We start from the raw sequence: 15,278 nt of genomic DNA, 5'->3' as shown, positions 1-15,278 counted from the left end.
CAAATAACAGCATCTTGATTCTCTGTAAATATTAAATTAAAAAGGGCACTATGAGAGCTAGTGAAATATTTAGTAAGAATATTTGCAGGATTCTTTTTACAAATCAATACACTCTTCAGATATGTAGTATTTGGAACTTACAAAATGAAAAAATATATTTTTCAATTATTCTATTCTATTCTGTTTTTCAAAATAGTTTTCTGGGTTTTTTTCTGACTAGCATCCTTAAAATAAGACTATTTTTGATTCATTCTCGTCCTATGTTCATTTTTAACTTCATACTCTGAAAGAACATCAGTAGGTGTCCTGCTATGCATAAAGTTAAACAAATCTATGATATTTTGTAGGTTCAGAGATTTAGACATAAAAACTTTGCACACATTCATCCATAAAGCCAGGGATCCACTTCTATTTATACTGCGAAGGTTTTGCCAAGGCTATCACATTTCATTAATCCCGGTTTCCTGGAAGGGTGCTAACATTTTCCCTGCATAGTGGGGCAGCCTAAAATGTGTAGGCAGTAATCAGTGGTTGATGGAATACAGGGTTGTGTTTTAAGAAGTGTATTACCATCCATTATTCTCAGCTTTCCTATGCCCTGTGCTGCTGGGACATTTTTTTGTGGTTGCTGTCTCAGCAATTTAGTCCCATAAGTTCTAATGTAGTAGAAAAACATGACAACATCTGGACTACAAGAACAGTGGAGGAATGCACAAGTGCTACAAAAATAAACTGCTTTAAATCATATTGTTTTAACTTAAATTTATAAATAATTTACTTCCATCCCTATGGCAATTTACAGAACCCTCTTATTTTGGAAAAAAATATTTCAGTGCTCTCTGAATTCAAGTATTTCCTCCTATAGGAATGAAGCATGAAGTTGTTGTAAAAAAAGCCTTGAAATGCATTTGGTCAGCAAGATAAGGGATCTGAAATAAGTTGCCCTAATGGAAAGAGCTGTGCAACAAGCTTTCAGCCACCCTTTCTAAGCTGCATTTCCTAGGATTTCTTGAAAGTCAAATCTAATTTCTTTGCCATCTGGAGCAAGGCTGATTGTGTAGCCACACTGTAACTTCAAGAATTATAAAAATTGGGAAGTCTATTCACAAAAAGACTGCACTGTTTTTCTTTGAATCCTGGCTCATGGATTTTGCATGAGGTCAAGAGCTCCTTCATAATATTAACCTTACTCCCTGCATTCATGCTGAAGAAAAAAAAAAATGTTGACAGGTTTTATTTAAAGTTGTAAGAACTAGCAGGTTAGACTTTCATTAAGAAATACTTGCAATTAAATATTTTAACAACAGTGATAGGATCATAGCTAAAAGCTGAAGTACACTTAGGGATGTAGAAACAGAAAACAGTAATGGCAGGAATTATAAGCCGGTTGTGTTGGGTTTCAAGAAGCAAACCAGTTGTTGTGTCAGTCACACACAATCTGCTGCATTAAACCAGAGTCTAGAATTACTTTATAGCCAGGCTGATGAGACAGTGAAAAGGTCACAGTTCCAAAATCTTGGCTCTTCTTCCAAGAGATCATTTTACTGAATCTCTGCCATGCTCACCTCATGCAGAAAGAATATTTTTCATAGTCATAAAATTGACACTGATTATCTGATCAAGCAAAAGAAACTATGGTAATATTTCCAAATTATATTGCCCTTGCATCTGTATAACAAGATAATATTTAAATTTCCTTTGGTATTATTCCTAAAGCTTCATTCCTTTCTTAGAAAATTCAAAATTACCTTGCTCCACTCTTCTGTATTTTTTGCCACTGAATTTCTTGATATTATATTGTCCCTCTATCATGCTGTAATGCACTATCTGCTTCACACAAACTATAAATACATTTTCAGATCTCTCTGGGTTAGTCCCATCTAACTAGTCACTTTCTTTTTCAGTGGTTCAGCTGATAGTTCTTGACTGCAGGCAGAAGGTCTTTGATATTACTTATGTAACTAATTGACAGTAACCAACACGGTCTACAGATAACTGATGGCAGACAAGAAACTGAAGAGTCTCTCTAACACTGCCATGAGTGTGACCAACTGCAGATGATTTGGTGCTCTGGCTCTCATAGGAGTGAAGGAACTTATCTCCTGCATTATTCCAAAGGAACAATGATAATTGATATCAGGTCTGGTCAAAAGTCAAAATTTCTGTTCTGCAAGAGGCACATTCTGTTTCAAAAAGGGCTGATATAATTTTAGTAATCTGTCTTGGAACAGAGACTAAGCAAGTGAAGTTGTCTTTCAGCAGAATTTTGTGTTTGTTAATTTTCCTTTGAACATTTTTTATTCTGATAAAACATAATTTCTGAACAACCCCAAAAAATTAACAAAAAAATTGCAATCCACCTATGACTGAGATGTACATAAAATTTGTCACATCCATAATCATCACTACAACAAGTTTTACAGGTTAGAACACAACTTGCACAATGGTGTCTGAAATTCCTGACGTCAGCTGCGGACATCTGCACAGGCAGATACCAGTAGTTTCCTATTACTGAGAATAGCCTGTAAGAAAAACAGGAAAATGTCAACAGGTTCCAGTTTTGCAACGCAGGATGACAAGGCAAGATTTACATAATCTGTGATAAACCTTATTTTATATAGAAATAATTACTCTGTACACTCAGTTCAAATGTTTACAAATATAGATAATACCACAACTATTTAGCTATGCTGCAGTACTTGTCAAGCATAAAGTCCTAAAAATGCAATCCTGCTTTTAAGTATGCATGAGACAGAGTTTAGCCAGGCAAAATCCCATATGTGTTAGCAGAACTTAGCTTTAAAACAGACAGGTATCAATCCCTAAAAGATTGCCTTGAAGATTCCCTGCAGTACAAAAATGGCCTGAGATCATTCCCAAAACATCTGAGGTTGGTGGAACTTAGTAGGTTTTGGACCTCCTTTCTTATTAAGGCCATTTCTGGTTGTTTTAATGTAGTATTTAATAATATATTGACCATTTTTTTGAACACTGATTGTTATTTACCACCACTAATAGCTATGGAGATTGGCTATTTTTTAGTGATTTTTCAAAATCGGTGTTCTAAAGTCTGCAAATAAATTTCTTAAATCACTGACATGGATTTTAAAAAAGGCTGAGCATCCAGTGTTTTCTCTGTAGTCTTCATTTTTATACCATATTTATCCTTTGGGTTATTTAGAGTAAAGGTTTTTGATCAGTATTTGAACATTAGAATGATTTCTATTTTAATTTGACATCCAACTCACATCTGTTTTAATATATGTACTGAATCAAAAAGTAAACATTTTTGATTGTGAAAACCACACTGCTTCTTTATTATAACCCTTTCTCTCATCATAGTTTCTCGTGCCATTCTGAAGTCATATGGAATCAATAAAGGTTGGTTATAAAATGCTAATGTCTTTACTGTTCAAGCAAGCATATAAAAGCCCATACACAAGTTAGAAATTCAGAAGAAATTCAAATCAGAGATCTTTTCTTAACAGCTTTTGTTGGCACCAGTAGCATTTTTTAAAAGAAGACAGCACCTTGCAAGGAGAAAAAAAAAGGCAAGCTTGAGCTGCAGTTATCAAGGCAGCAATAGTAAAAGCAATCTTTAACAGAATACCAGTTTTTTTTAAAATATATTTATTTCTTTTAATTAAAACAATAATAAGTTACATGAATTATATATCACATATCTTTGTTATGTATACAATTCCATGGGAAAGTGACATCAATTTAGTACTGGTACAGAATTAGAAGCAGAAAACTTGAATTATTTATTTTGCCTGGGACCTGACCACTGGCACAAGTTATACTCTATTGCCAGTGGAGACCTTCTGTGTTCTATAGAGACTTAAACTAAGTATGTTAAAAAGCTCCATTTGTGGGTCTTCTGTGAGTCAGCTGAAAACCTTCCAGTTGAAAAGAGATCATCGGTGTTGAACTTTCATTCCACATGAAATTTAAGGATAAGGACAAAGACAACTCCTCAGGTTTGTAAAATAAGGGCCTGAAGAGGGGGATATGAGACATTTCTTTTTTCCTTCCCTGTAAAAAGATTTATATAGAAAGACTATTTGCTTTTCAGGAATACTTATATAGATTAGGATATGTTTGTTAATTCTGCCATACTAGTTGTTAACACCTTTTAAATGTCAAAGAAGATCCAAATTGTGTTCTTTAAAATTAGGACTTGTTGGCAAGTGTTCTTGTGTCAATGGTAAAAGGTAATTTCCCAGTAGGAAACCTCCAGGATACTCACTGATTTGGGGAGGGGAACATAGGAGGAGACTTTCTAAACACAGTTACTCAATTGTGCCTTTTTTTTTTTACTCTACAGTGGGAGGTTTATTCATATACAAAAGTTACACTGTTAGCCCATATGAAAACACTCTGGCCTAGGGGTTTTTTACCCCCTTGGAAAGTCTAATTACTTTGATGGCAAAGGAGATTTCTTTCTGTGGATGTGTGATGTTGCAAGTGCAGCTACAGATACATATTTCTAAGCATCATGCACAATTACAGGCGCCTGTCACTACAGTGGAAATAAATACACTTTTATGTGCTTGTAAGCAAGGAATTAATGGTAATGACCAATAAGCAATGTCGGTAACACCTGAGTACACCTGGGGCAGCTCATACTCTAAATTCAGAAAACAGCAAATACCTATAACTGTTACTTCTGTGAAGTAGAACTTTTTTTAAACACTGTCATACTCTCTGGAGTAGAAGATGATTTCACATATATTTTACCTGAATTTTGAAACAGTGTCAAAGAGACATATAGATTTACTATGACCAATGCACTCATATACATACCTAGAATTAAAACCTTCAATGACTTTGGCTTAACGACAAAAAACTATCAGTTTTTTTCTCTAGATACTTAAAAATAATCTCATGTAAAAAGGTGTGAATAGGGAGAGAACTGCTTGCACAGTATAAAAATCTTTGAAATCTATAACTTGGCTGTCAGGAGGACTTCACTGATTGATAAAGTTTTTACCATACTTCATGCATTTGCAAGGCCGACTGGAGGATCCCTCTCTGGAGCATAAACGTTGCGAGAGTTTCATTTCCATTTCAAACTAATGAGCAAGGTTCAGGGCTCACAGTGGATGGAAGGAAATAAGCCTCGGAGGCAGAGTCAATGAAAGAAAAGCCAAAGTCAAGCTTTTAAGGTCTGTTCACATATATAATTCCTAGGGGTGAGAAAAAAGCATACGTAGATAGCTTTGGTAGTTATTTAACTTTGCAAAAGCAATATCATCCCTGCATGTGTGAAGCTGACCTCACAAAGCAAATTGGGTTATGTTTACTGTGCTTATTAAGCTAAATTTAGATAATCTAAGTCCATATTTAAATAATGAAATAGGGCTGTAAGGTACAGGTATAAAAGTAAATTTGTCTCTGGTAAATGTTTAAAAGGTCAGCTGTACAAGTACATTGAGTTTGATACTACATCATCTGCTTTTCAGAGAGCCTGATCACCCGATGCCCCACTATAATTGTAGCTGGAGCTCCTCAAAGCTGAAAGCATGCTGATCACTGCAAGGTGGTTTGTTGGTTTTATTCCTCCTGGCTTTTCAAGGACAGCAAATAAGAAGGAAACCCAGAAGAAATTAATGAAGCAAAGAGGAAAATAAGTTATCTAGTAAGGGCCCCAGCAGCTGTCCAGTACATTAAATTCAGATAATGAAGCAAGGTGTGTTTTACAAAAATTTAAGACGATCTCTAAAATAACAGATTTTTAGTGCCTTAAAGTCCTGCTAATAGTCATCAGCATACAAACTCTTCATGTTCATTCCATGTAATGTTATCTTTGGCAGCTTTTTAGATTTTATGAACATTCCAACATGACAAACTAAGGAGGTGGATTATACATTTTTCATCCAGGCATTAGGAACACACGGCCAGAACTATCTTCCTTTTCACTTGTCAGAGTGATGAAGTTATCTCACTTGATACAGACAAGATAAGAAAGGGGTGTCCCCTTAGAATTGCTTTCAGTTGTAAAGAGATAGTGCACTTCAGCTGTGTTTAAGCAGCACATGATTAAGTGTTTAATAGTTTGCTTTGAATCAGTAGTTTAAAAGACGTTGAAAAATTAAAGATATTAAGTTGAAAATACGGCAGTTCAGATTTAAAATTAAAAGGAATTGGTAACAAAAAGTGATTGAAATCAGAATTTTAAGATTATGTCTATTACATGAAAATTTCCATGTTCTGTTTCTGTATTTTAGAATCTCCCCCTTGTATTTTAAGAAGATTTTATATTTTCCTTGTGATGTTGCTGAAACATTATACAAGTAACCCAGGACTACTCTATTGCCATAGAGTTACTTAATTCCCACAGAATTGCTAAGCATATTCATAGGTGAGACAGCATTTAAAGAAATCCTTATGATTTCCAAGCTGGAAGTTTATATTCCACAGGAATAAAAACAAAAACAAAAAAACAAAACCCAAAAACAAACTAACAAAAAAAAACCCTCAAGATACAATATGCAATGCTAGACTAAACAAAAGTTCCTTAAAACTCTATGACATTCATGGCCACACCATCAGTGTTTTGCAGTAAATAGGACTGTTGTGGGTAAATATTGCACCATGTGTAACAAAGTGGTTACACTCCTCAAATGCTATTTAATGTACAACATTTTTAAAGGCATGCACTGTAAACTGTTAGCGTCAGAGTTAGAAAAATGTATGTCTTTTGTGATCTGTGCTTGTCCACATCTCTGTGTACTTACCCCTAAATTGTTTTCAGGAATCCCTTCGGTTCTGCCTAGCCAAGGTAGAGTCCTGACTATGCCAGGGCAACTCAGCTGACCACCATAAATCTGCAAGCATTCACAAGCACGTTCTCAGTTTCCTCAGACCCTAAAAGTGCAGAGTGGCTTTTCTATTTCTCACTAATTGTGGCATTCCCTTGTAATAGAACCAGCAAAATTGATCCTGTTATTTGGTTTTTAGCTTTATCTCATTCACTGGAAGGCAGACAAGAATTTGAATACAGCTGAGGCTTTCAACAAGCCGGATAGCTTGGCAATTGTCACTGTTTTTTCTGGAAGTTGATTACTGACATACTAAAAACATGTATCCTTCTCTTCCCTTTCCTTATCAAAGCTGCAGTGATGAGGACTAGAAAAAATATGCCTTTGTGTTAAGTAGGTGGAGACGATTGCTTCATCCTGACATAGCAAATATTTCCACCTTTGCCCATGCTTCTAGATGGATGTTTCACTGGTTCATTTAAACCACAAACCCATCAAGAAGAGCTGTGTTTTAAAAGATGGGTGCTAGTGAGTTTGTGTTGTCTCATTTACCTTTGTAACACGGAATGTTCACACTTTTTGTGTTTGTTTTCCACTTCAATTACAACAATGCAGACTTTCTCAGTTAGAGCCATGTGTGGCACTTCTGTCTTATCAATCAGAAAATTCTAGACCAGAACTCCAAGAAATCTTGAATCCATGCATGACATACTCAGACTTTCAAAACCAACCGGGGCAGGAAAAAGAATTCCTTATTATTACAGAACTTTTTATATTAAGGAACCATTATAACACAGTGTTATACAATATTATATGCTCCTAAAATGTAATCACTCATCATTCACATTGATTAAAAGATACCAGTAAAATTTTTTCAAAGTGGATTCTAAGGATAGGTACATATGATCCATGCAATCAAATACTTCTGAACACCATTTAAGTCATTAAGTCTTTTGCAATGCTCTGAAGTAACCAAGAGATTACACTGTAAAAACTGCAGCCTGAAATGAGCACTTCCCTCACCACCAATCTATTGCCTTCACCTCCCATTTTTCCTTTGGAGAGCTACTGCTCCCATTTGAAAAATCTAGAAGCTGGAATGTCTTAGAATCATAGAATCTTAGAATGGCTTGGGTTGGAAGGGATCTTAAAGATCATCTATTTCCAAACTGCCATGGACAGGGACACCTTCCACTAGACCAGGTTGCTCAGAGCCCCATCCAAACCTCCCCTTGAACACTTCCAAGGACATCCATTATGTCTCTGATATTCATTGTGTTGGGCAACATGTAACTTCTGCTTAATTTTCTCCTAAATATATACATACACACACACACCATTGTGGAAATCTAAGACTGAGCTGGGAAAAGCCCCAGACTAGAGACAGTGGGGCAGGGGAGCAGCATGTATCTGCCAAAACTCTGCCACGCAGCCATGGTGACACAGGCCGGGCCCACACTGCTGAATTCAGCTGCAGCTGAGCCTGCCGGGCCCACCCTGTGGGCACCAGTGCTGGCTGTCAGCACCAGGTGAGACAGCTTCCTAAGCACCATTTTTGACCCTCTGGTCGCAAAAGCATCAGCTCTTCACAGAAAACCTGGAGAAAACCTTGTGGCACAAGCACGTGCTTTTCTGAGGCCACAGATTTGATGTGTGGTGGTGATCTGGCCTGTTCTTATTGCACTGGAGTCTTTAGCAAACTGCTCATTAACTGCAGCTGAACAGGATAAAGAAGTGAATGGGGCCAAAAGACTGCAATAGTTAGTGTGGCATGACTAATGCAGTTAAGTCTGAGCTGAATTTGGGACATTCAGCATCCAGAGAAATGCAGTAATCTGAATCCCTAATGGTTGGACTTGATGGTATTAGAAGACTTTTCCAACCTAAATGATTCTGTCGTGCAAGACATGCATTGCCAATACTTTTAGAAATGGTACCTCAGAGCATACCCTCTCCTGCCCTGCTGTAAGCTCGATCCGTCAGCTGGAGGGTGTTAACCAGGAGACAGCTGAGGCCTGAGGCAATCTGGTCATCTGGGCTGTCCCTTGAAACCAAACTGCTTCCTCATGATAAGGAGATACTAACCCTTGGCACCCCTGCAACGTGACATCAGGAAATGTTTAGATTTACTCTTTAAAAATGTGGTAGGACAGATTTGGTAGTAGTGGCGCAAAAAGCTGTCAGCAGCTGATGCAACAGACCCACCCCTGTCTTATCAGGAGGTTCCCCATGAGGAAGAGCTCCTTCTGTGTGTGTGATTGGGCTTCCCTGCACTCCTCAGGGGGGGCCAGATCTGCACATCCCCTCTGTCCCTCTCCAAACTGTGTGTTCTTGCATTGATCAGCACCATTGTGAAGTGTGGTCTAATAGCCTCTCAAGACCTTTCATTCTTAATTATCTTCATGGAATCATACAAGTTGTTTTGCTACATATTTTGGAGCTATGGTCCCATGTATCCATTGTGTCTTCTGTCTGCAAAAATGCACATATTTAAGAGAAATGCCTGAAACAGCCACAGTCCAGCTATTCTGAGTGTTCTTAGCCCTTGAACAAGTCCTGTAGGATTAAGGTTAAGGCAGGATTTCCCAAGGCTGTCAGCAAACAATCTAGTGGTTTGCATGTTTTTACATATCCTACATCAAAGTTTGTAACATGAATTCTTTTGTTATTGGGTCAAGAGAGAGAAAGTCTCCAGGGAAAGCCTCCAGACAGCTTTAGATAACTGTTGTAAAGGAAAGCTCTGCCAAGACCTACAGAATTGTTTCCTATTTCACTCACGGTACCCTGCTTCACCTCCTAGGTTCCCCTGGCATGAACATTGCTGTCCTATCCTGTGATCCTTTAGTTCTGCTTCCAAGCATTTGCTGTAGACATATTTCTTTCCTCAACTGACATTTTAACTCATTCGAGAATATCTGATTGATGAGAGGGAGGTGGAGAACAGATATTTGGCTCAAGCAGTTGCAAGACCAGACCTTTATGTGCAGGAGACCAAGCTCTAGATATAGTTCTGAGGTCTCATTTCTGTGAAACTACAGCAAGTTGTGTCAGTTGTGAAAGGAACATACCTGGAATTCAAATAAATTATTCAACAGAACAATATAATAATTATAGAGGACTATATATTAAAACTTAATTATATTAAAGGCTGTGACATATATTGTGATCTTACTCATGTTCTTTTGTATATCTGCAAACATACAGGGATGTAGTTATTCCAGTGAGATGGTTAGACTAATAGTAAGACTCAGCAGCTACTCCTGAGCTCTTGTTCCTAAAGGTTATGCTTTGAAATCTCTAAACACCATAACAGAAGTGATCCATGAGGCTGGAACTTCGGTTAACAAGGAGATCTTTTAGGTATTCAGTACTTCAAGGAAATTAAAAGCCTCTTTTTAAATGGCTAAACAAGGAGTAAAGTATCTGTTTGAAAATACTGACATAATGTGACTCCTGCAAAGCCACAAAGAAAAGTGGTGCAAAGTCAGGAACAGAAATGAATTTCTACAGAAGGCTCCCATCTTAGACGTGGCTCAGTCCAGACTACCATTAAAACACAGCATTCTAAAAACACCTTTCAGTGCTCTCTCTAAAACAGATATGTGATCTGTCCTGGCATGTAGTCAATTCCCTCTACATATCCAGTTTTTCAGGCTGCAAACCCTTGCCCAAAGAGAAAGAAGAGGGGACTCCATTTCTAATCGTTGGTCTCACCCTCATGCTCTTGGCTTAGAGCACAGGACCGGTTGGTTCTAGTTGCACTGCATAGCCTACAAAGACAGTAGTTAAACAGCATTCATGTAAGTGCTGACTTCTGTGACACAAAAGTCACAAAAATTACTGCTGCAAGACAACATGAATCACCACATGCAAGACAACAGTGAATGGAACAAGCATTAATTGCACCATTTTGCAAATAAGGAAAGGCACAAGAAAACGTACAAACAGGTTCCAGAAGATGCATTTTGGCACCTGCAATGAAACTTAGGATGAATTCCAGTGGCTAAATTCAGTAAAGAATTCCAGAAAATAGAAACCAGATTGCTTCTCTCATTTATGAGACATCTAAATACTGCTGTTGTGCAGAAATGCCGTATGTAGTGGAGACCTAAGTGTCCAGACAGACTGAGGTTAAGGTGTCCCACAGCCACTCCAGGGAGATTCAGAAAGAAGAGAGGTGGTGGTGAAGCCCGTGTCCCACTGTTGTATGTGGCACCCTAAGCACATGCCAGAAGTGTTAGTTGTGCTCATATTAACAGCAGGTGAAGGAAGTTTTTGGCCATGGTCAAGTGGAAGCTCCCCAGTGTGGTTTTGGCAAATGTCAGCTAGAATTCTCTGCAAGAGAGCCTAAATTCACTAAATCAAGTGAGATGATGGTTTCCAATAGACTGCATGAAATAAAATATGCAGGAAGTTCAGCTGTACAAACTCAGGACATGTTATGGCCCTTATTCCTGGACTAAAAAGTGAGTCCTGGCTTGTTTTATTTACCCAAGAGGCACAGATAATAAGTTCAGTGCAAGGCACAGCAGACATGCTTGATTCCCCTCTGGAAAAGCAGGGGGTGTTGGTAGCTAGCGCATTAATTCAAGAAGTAGGTGGCTCTTCCCTTCTCAGCCTGAGGCATCCCTGTTGCCTCTGCAAGTGCCTTGATGGGCAGCCTTTGAACCAGCTACACTGTTTTTTATCATGAATTCTTCACTGATGTAACTTGATAGCACTTACATGATGAGTGTGATTTCATGCCTTGCTGTAAATTCAGAAAACAGTGTCGGCAAACAAGAATATGCAACTAAATACAGTTCTTTTTAGCCATCTAGCCTCTCTTTTGGTTAGTGTTTTATTCTTTGGTTAGAGAGCTTTTCTGCTGTCAAATGAGAAAAGTAACACTTAGTGCCAGTAAGAAGCATTAGTTCATGTATGTTCAATGCCTACCACAGTGAGAGTGCTGGGTACAAGAAGTGAAGCACATCTTAGCACTCGAAGATGTGCAGGCTGTAGAGCTGCCCCACTGCCCAGGCTGGGATGGCTACTGATTTTAAAGAGCCTTAAGCCATAATAGAAAATAAGTCCACTACAGACCTATAAATAACAGCATGTAAAGCACAACTAAACAGGAATACTAAGAAGTTCCAGAAGACTAAATGAGCTTTCTCTGTTGGGCTGCAAATAATTATTTCATTATAAAGCCGTTCAGTCAGTGGTTTCTTCCTGCATGAATTACTGGATGCAAGATGCAAGAGAAGGTCCTTAGTTGAATCTTTTTCTTTTATTTCAACCCAGTTTAGCAGGAAATTAGCGTGAATGTTGCTACAAGCACCTCTGAATGCATCAGGATGCAATGCATCAGTCACTAGGGAAAAGTGATGCACAATCATGAGACTTCTGTATTATTTATGCAATATCACACCTAAGCAGCATGTTTACTCAAGTGCTGTTCAGCTCTGATATCCTGGGAGTTCCCACTCAGCTATGGCTGTACTGCAGGAGTAGATTACTAGATTACATCCTGATTGCCATAACCCAGAGGTAGGCTGTGTACACCCTGTGTATGCTGACACGAAGGAGGAAATCCAGAGCAGCAAAAATGACAGGTATGCAAATAAATTACACAAAGCCCAGGACACAATTGGCTTTCTGGGCTGTGGATACACATTGCCAACTCATGTTCAGCCTCTCATCCACCAGGACCCCTAAATCATTCTTGGCCAGGCTGCTCTTGGTCTGTTCATCCCCAGCTTATGTTGATACCAAGGGCTGCCCTGATACAGGCACAGCACCTTGTGCTTGATCTTATTGAGCCTTGTGAAATCCCTGCGGGCCCATTTCTCCAGCTTCTTCAGGTCTCTCTGGGTAGCATCCTATCCTACAGCTGTGTCAGCTGCACCATTCAGCTTGGTGTCATTTTCAAACTTACTGAGGGTGCACTTGATGCCACTGTCTGTGTCATTGATGAGGACACTAAACAGTACAGGTCCCAGTTTAGACAAATGAGGGACACCACTTGTCACTGATGCCCATCAGGATATTGAGCCATTTACCAATAACCCCTGCATGATACGTGGACTATTTTTCATCTACTGAACAATCCACCTATCCCATCAATCCCTGTCCAATTTAGAGTGAAGGGTGTTGTGGGGGACTGTGTCCAAGTTCTTACAGAAGCCCAGGTAGATGACATTCATGGCTCCTCCCTAGTCCACTGATGTAGTCACTTCAACCTAGAAGACCACTAGTTGAGTGAGGCAGGACTTGCCCTCGGTGAAGCCATGTTGGGCATCTCAAATTGCCTCCCTGTCCTCCTTATGCCTTAGCATAGCTTCTAAGAGGATCTCTTCCATGATCTTCCCACAACAGAGGTGAACCACAGTTCCTAGGGTGCTCCTTTCTATCCTTTTTAAAAATGGGTATTTTTGCAACCTTTTTTCCAGACACCAGGGACTTCACCTGACTGATGTGACTTTTGAAATACCACAAAGCTCTTTTAACACACATTTACATTTACATTTACAGCGTGTTTGTGTGAACCAAGGAGCCTGCCTTGAGTCCTTACAGTGATATTTAAATATTTCGTAACTGAGAGAGACAGGTAGACAAGCTCTTTCTGGAACCTCACACAGAGAGTGAGGCGACAGTGACACCATGGCTGAAATGAGCACCACCATTCATCTGATTCAAAACACTGAAGCAGAAACTGGTTTAAATATCTGGTGAGATTTTCTAAGAACTCTTCACTTTAAAAAAAAACCTACAACTGGTTAATGATCATTACCTATGCTCAGCTGTATTTACTGTATGTGTGAATTTGTCCTTGCCCAGAGCTTGCAGTCAGAATTGAAGGTACTGGCATAATCTGCCCTGCTGCCCATGGTTTGCCCAGTGGCATTCCATGGGCTCAGGGATATCAGCTAAGCCAGAATGTGCCAGACCTACAGAGCCTGGTTGGTAGTGCTGACTTGACCATGCACTGTCCAGGCTCCCAGCACACAAATGACTTTGATATGTTTTTCTTATGCTTGAGGAAACTTCCAGACAGAAGAAAACACAGAAAAATTCACCTTGCTCCTACAGTGGTTGTTCCTGGCATGTGGCTTTAGGCATGTGTGAAACTATATAACAGCAATTGCTCATTGGAAAACAGCGGAGCATTTAAATTCACATATTCACCTAAATATGACCTTTTAAAGCTGAGTATCTTTTGTTAGATAAAAGTCAGAAAGTATTTTTTTTTTTTCCAGAATCTTGTTTCACTTTCAAGAAAGGGAGTAAATCACTATCAACAGCACATCCTTAATACGTGAGTTATATTGCATACTCTTCTTTCACAGGCTGAGCCTTCAGGATGCTGTGCGTCTTAGTCAGGATGTCATGTCAGTGGGCAGGTGACCATTGCCTTATTCACAGTGACATCTATTGGCAAAAGCAATATGCAAAGGCCTCTTTTTCTACTAGAGTGCCTCTTCTATCTTTAGCATTTTTCTTTATCTTTGCCACATCTGACCACTCAGTAATTCCCAGTCAGTTCAGAATTTTAGATTACTTAATATAGCTTAGTCTTTTATCATCTTTTCTAACCCAATATCCCTATTCTCAGTCAATCATTCATCTGTTTCTGTCAGGGGAAGATTTTATATCAATCATCAACACCATTTTCCAGTTTATTAATAAAAACATAAACTATAAAATAAATTGAAGTTTCAACAGGACAAAAATACAGAAATCAAGACAAACCTCTCTGAAATACACCAAGAATGACTGGGTTCACTTTTTTCCTCAAAATGACCAAAGTGCTGCTAAAAAAGAAGAAATCTTGAGGCCACATCTCTGTCTGTTATTCATAAGACCGTAGAAAGGAAAATAACTAGAAGCAAAGTATTGGCATTTAAACAGCTGATATTTCATTAAAATATTTACAAACCAGAGACAGAAAAAATAATTAAATCAGATCTTCAGAAAAAGACATATTTATTCTACCTGTTGCATGTAACTTAAATGATTTTCATCTGAAAAATGAAACTGTCAGTAGTATCTACAAATAATTCAAATTTATTTACCCAAGTATGTGGGTGAAATTTGATAAAATAGAAACAGACACTGGAACTGACAGTGCAGCACAACAGTTCTGTTAATCACAGGCACAGATTTTTGTTTTCATATGACAGTCCAGTATTCTGTCAGAGACATTCCCTGTCCTCAAATTCTGCTGCACAGGAGGAGAGACACAGATTACACAGGCAAATATTTCACCACAGTGAAACTTGGCATAGATGATGGACAGGTTGACAGAAATAGGAAATAAAATATTAATTTAGAAACATTTTTGTTTCAGCATTTCAGTACTTTCTCCTGTCTAACAAAAACAGCAGATACACAGAGAAGGTCCTCTGTCACTGAGTCCATCTCTTCACAAATAAGAGATACAGAAATAACAGTATCTAAGAAATTAAATCACAGACCAAATCTTTGCATTTCACATCTATAACTAGAAAGCAAGATCAGATTGGGTGGGGGAAC

This window comes from Poecile atricapillus, chromosome 2 (assembly GCF_030490865.1).
Source record: "Poecile atricapillus isolate bPoeAtr1 chromosome 2, bPoeAtr1.hap1, whole genome shotgun sequence".
Lineage (NCBI taxonomy): Eukaryota > Metazoa > Chordata > Aves > Passeriformes > Paridae > Poecile > Poecile atricapillus.
This window is presented reverse-complemented; position numbering follows the sequence as displayed.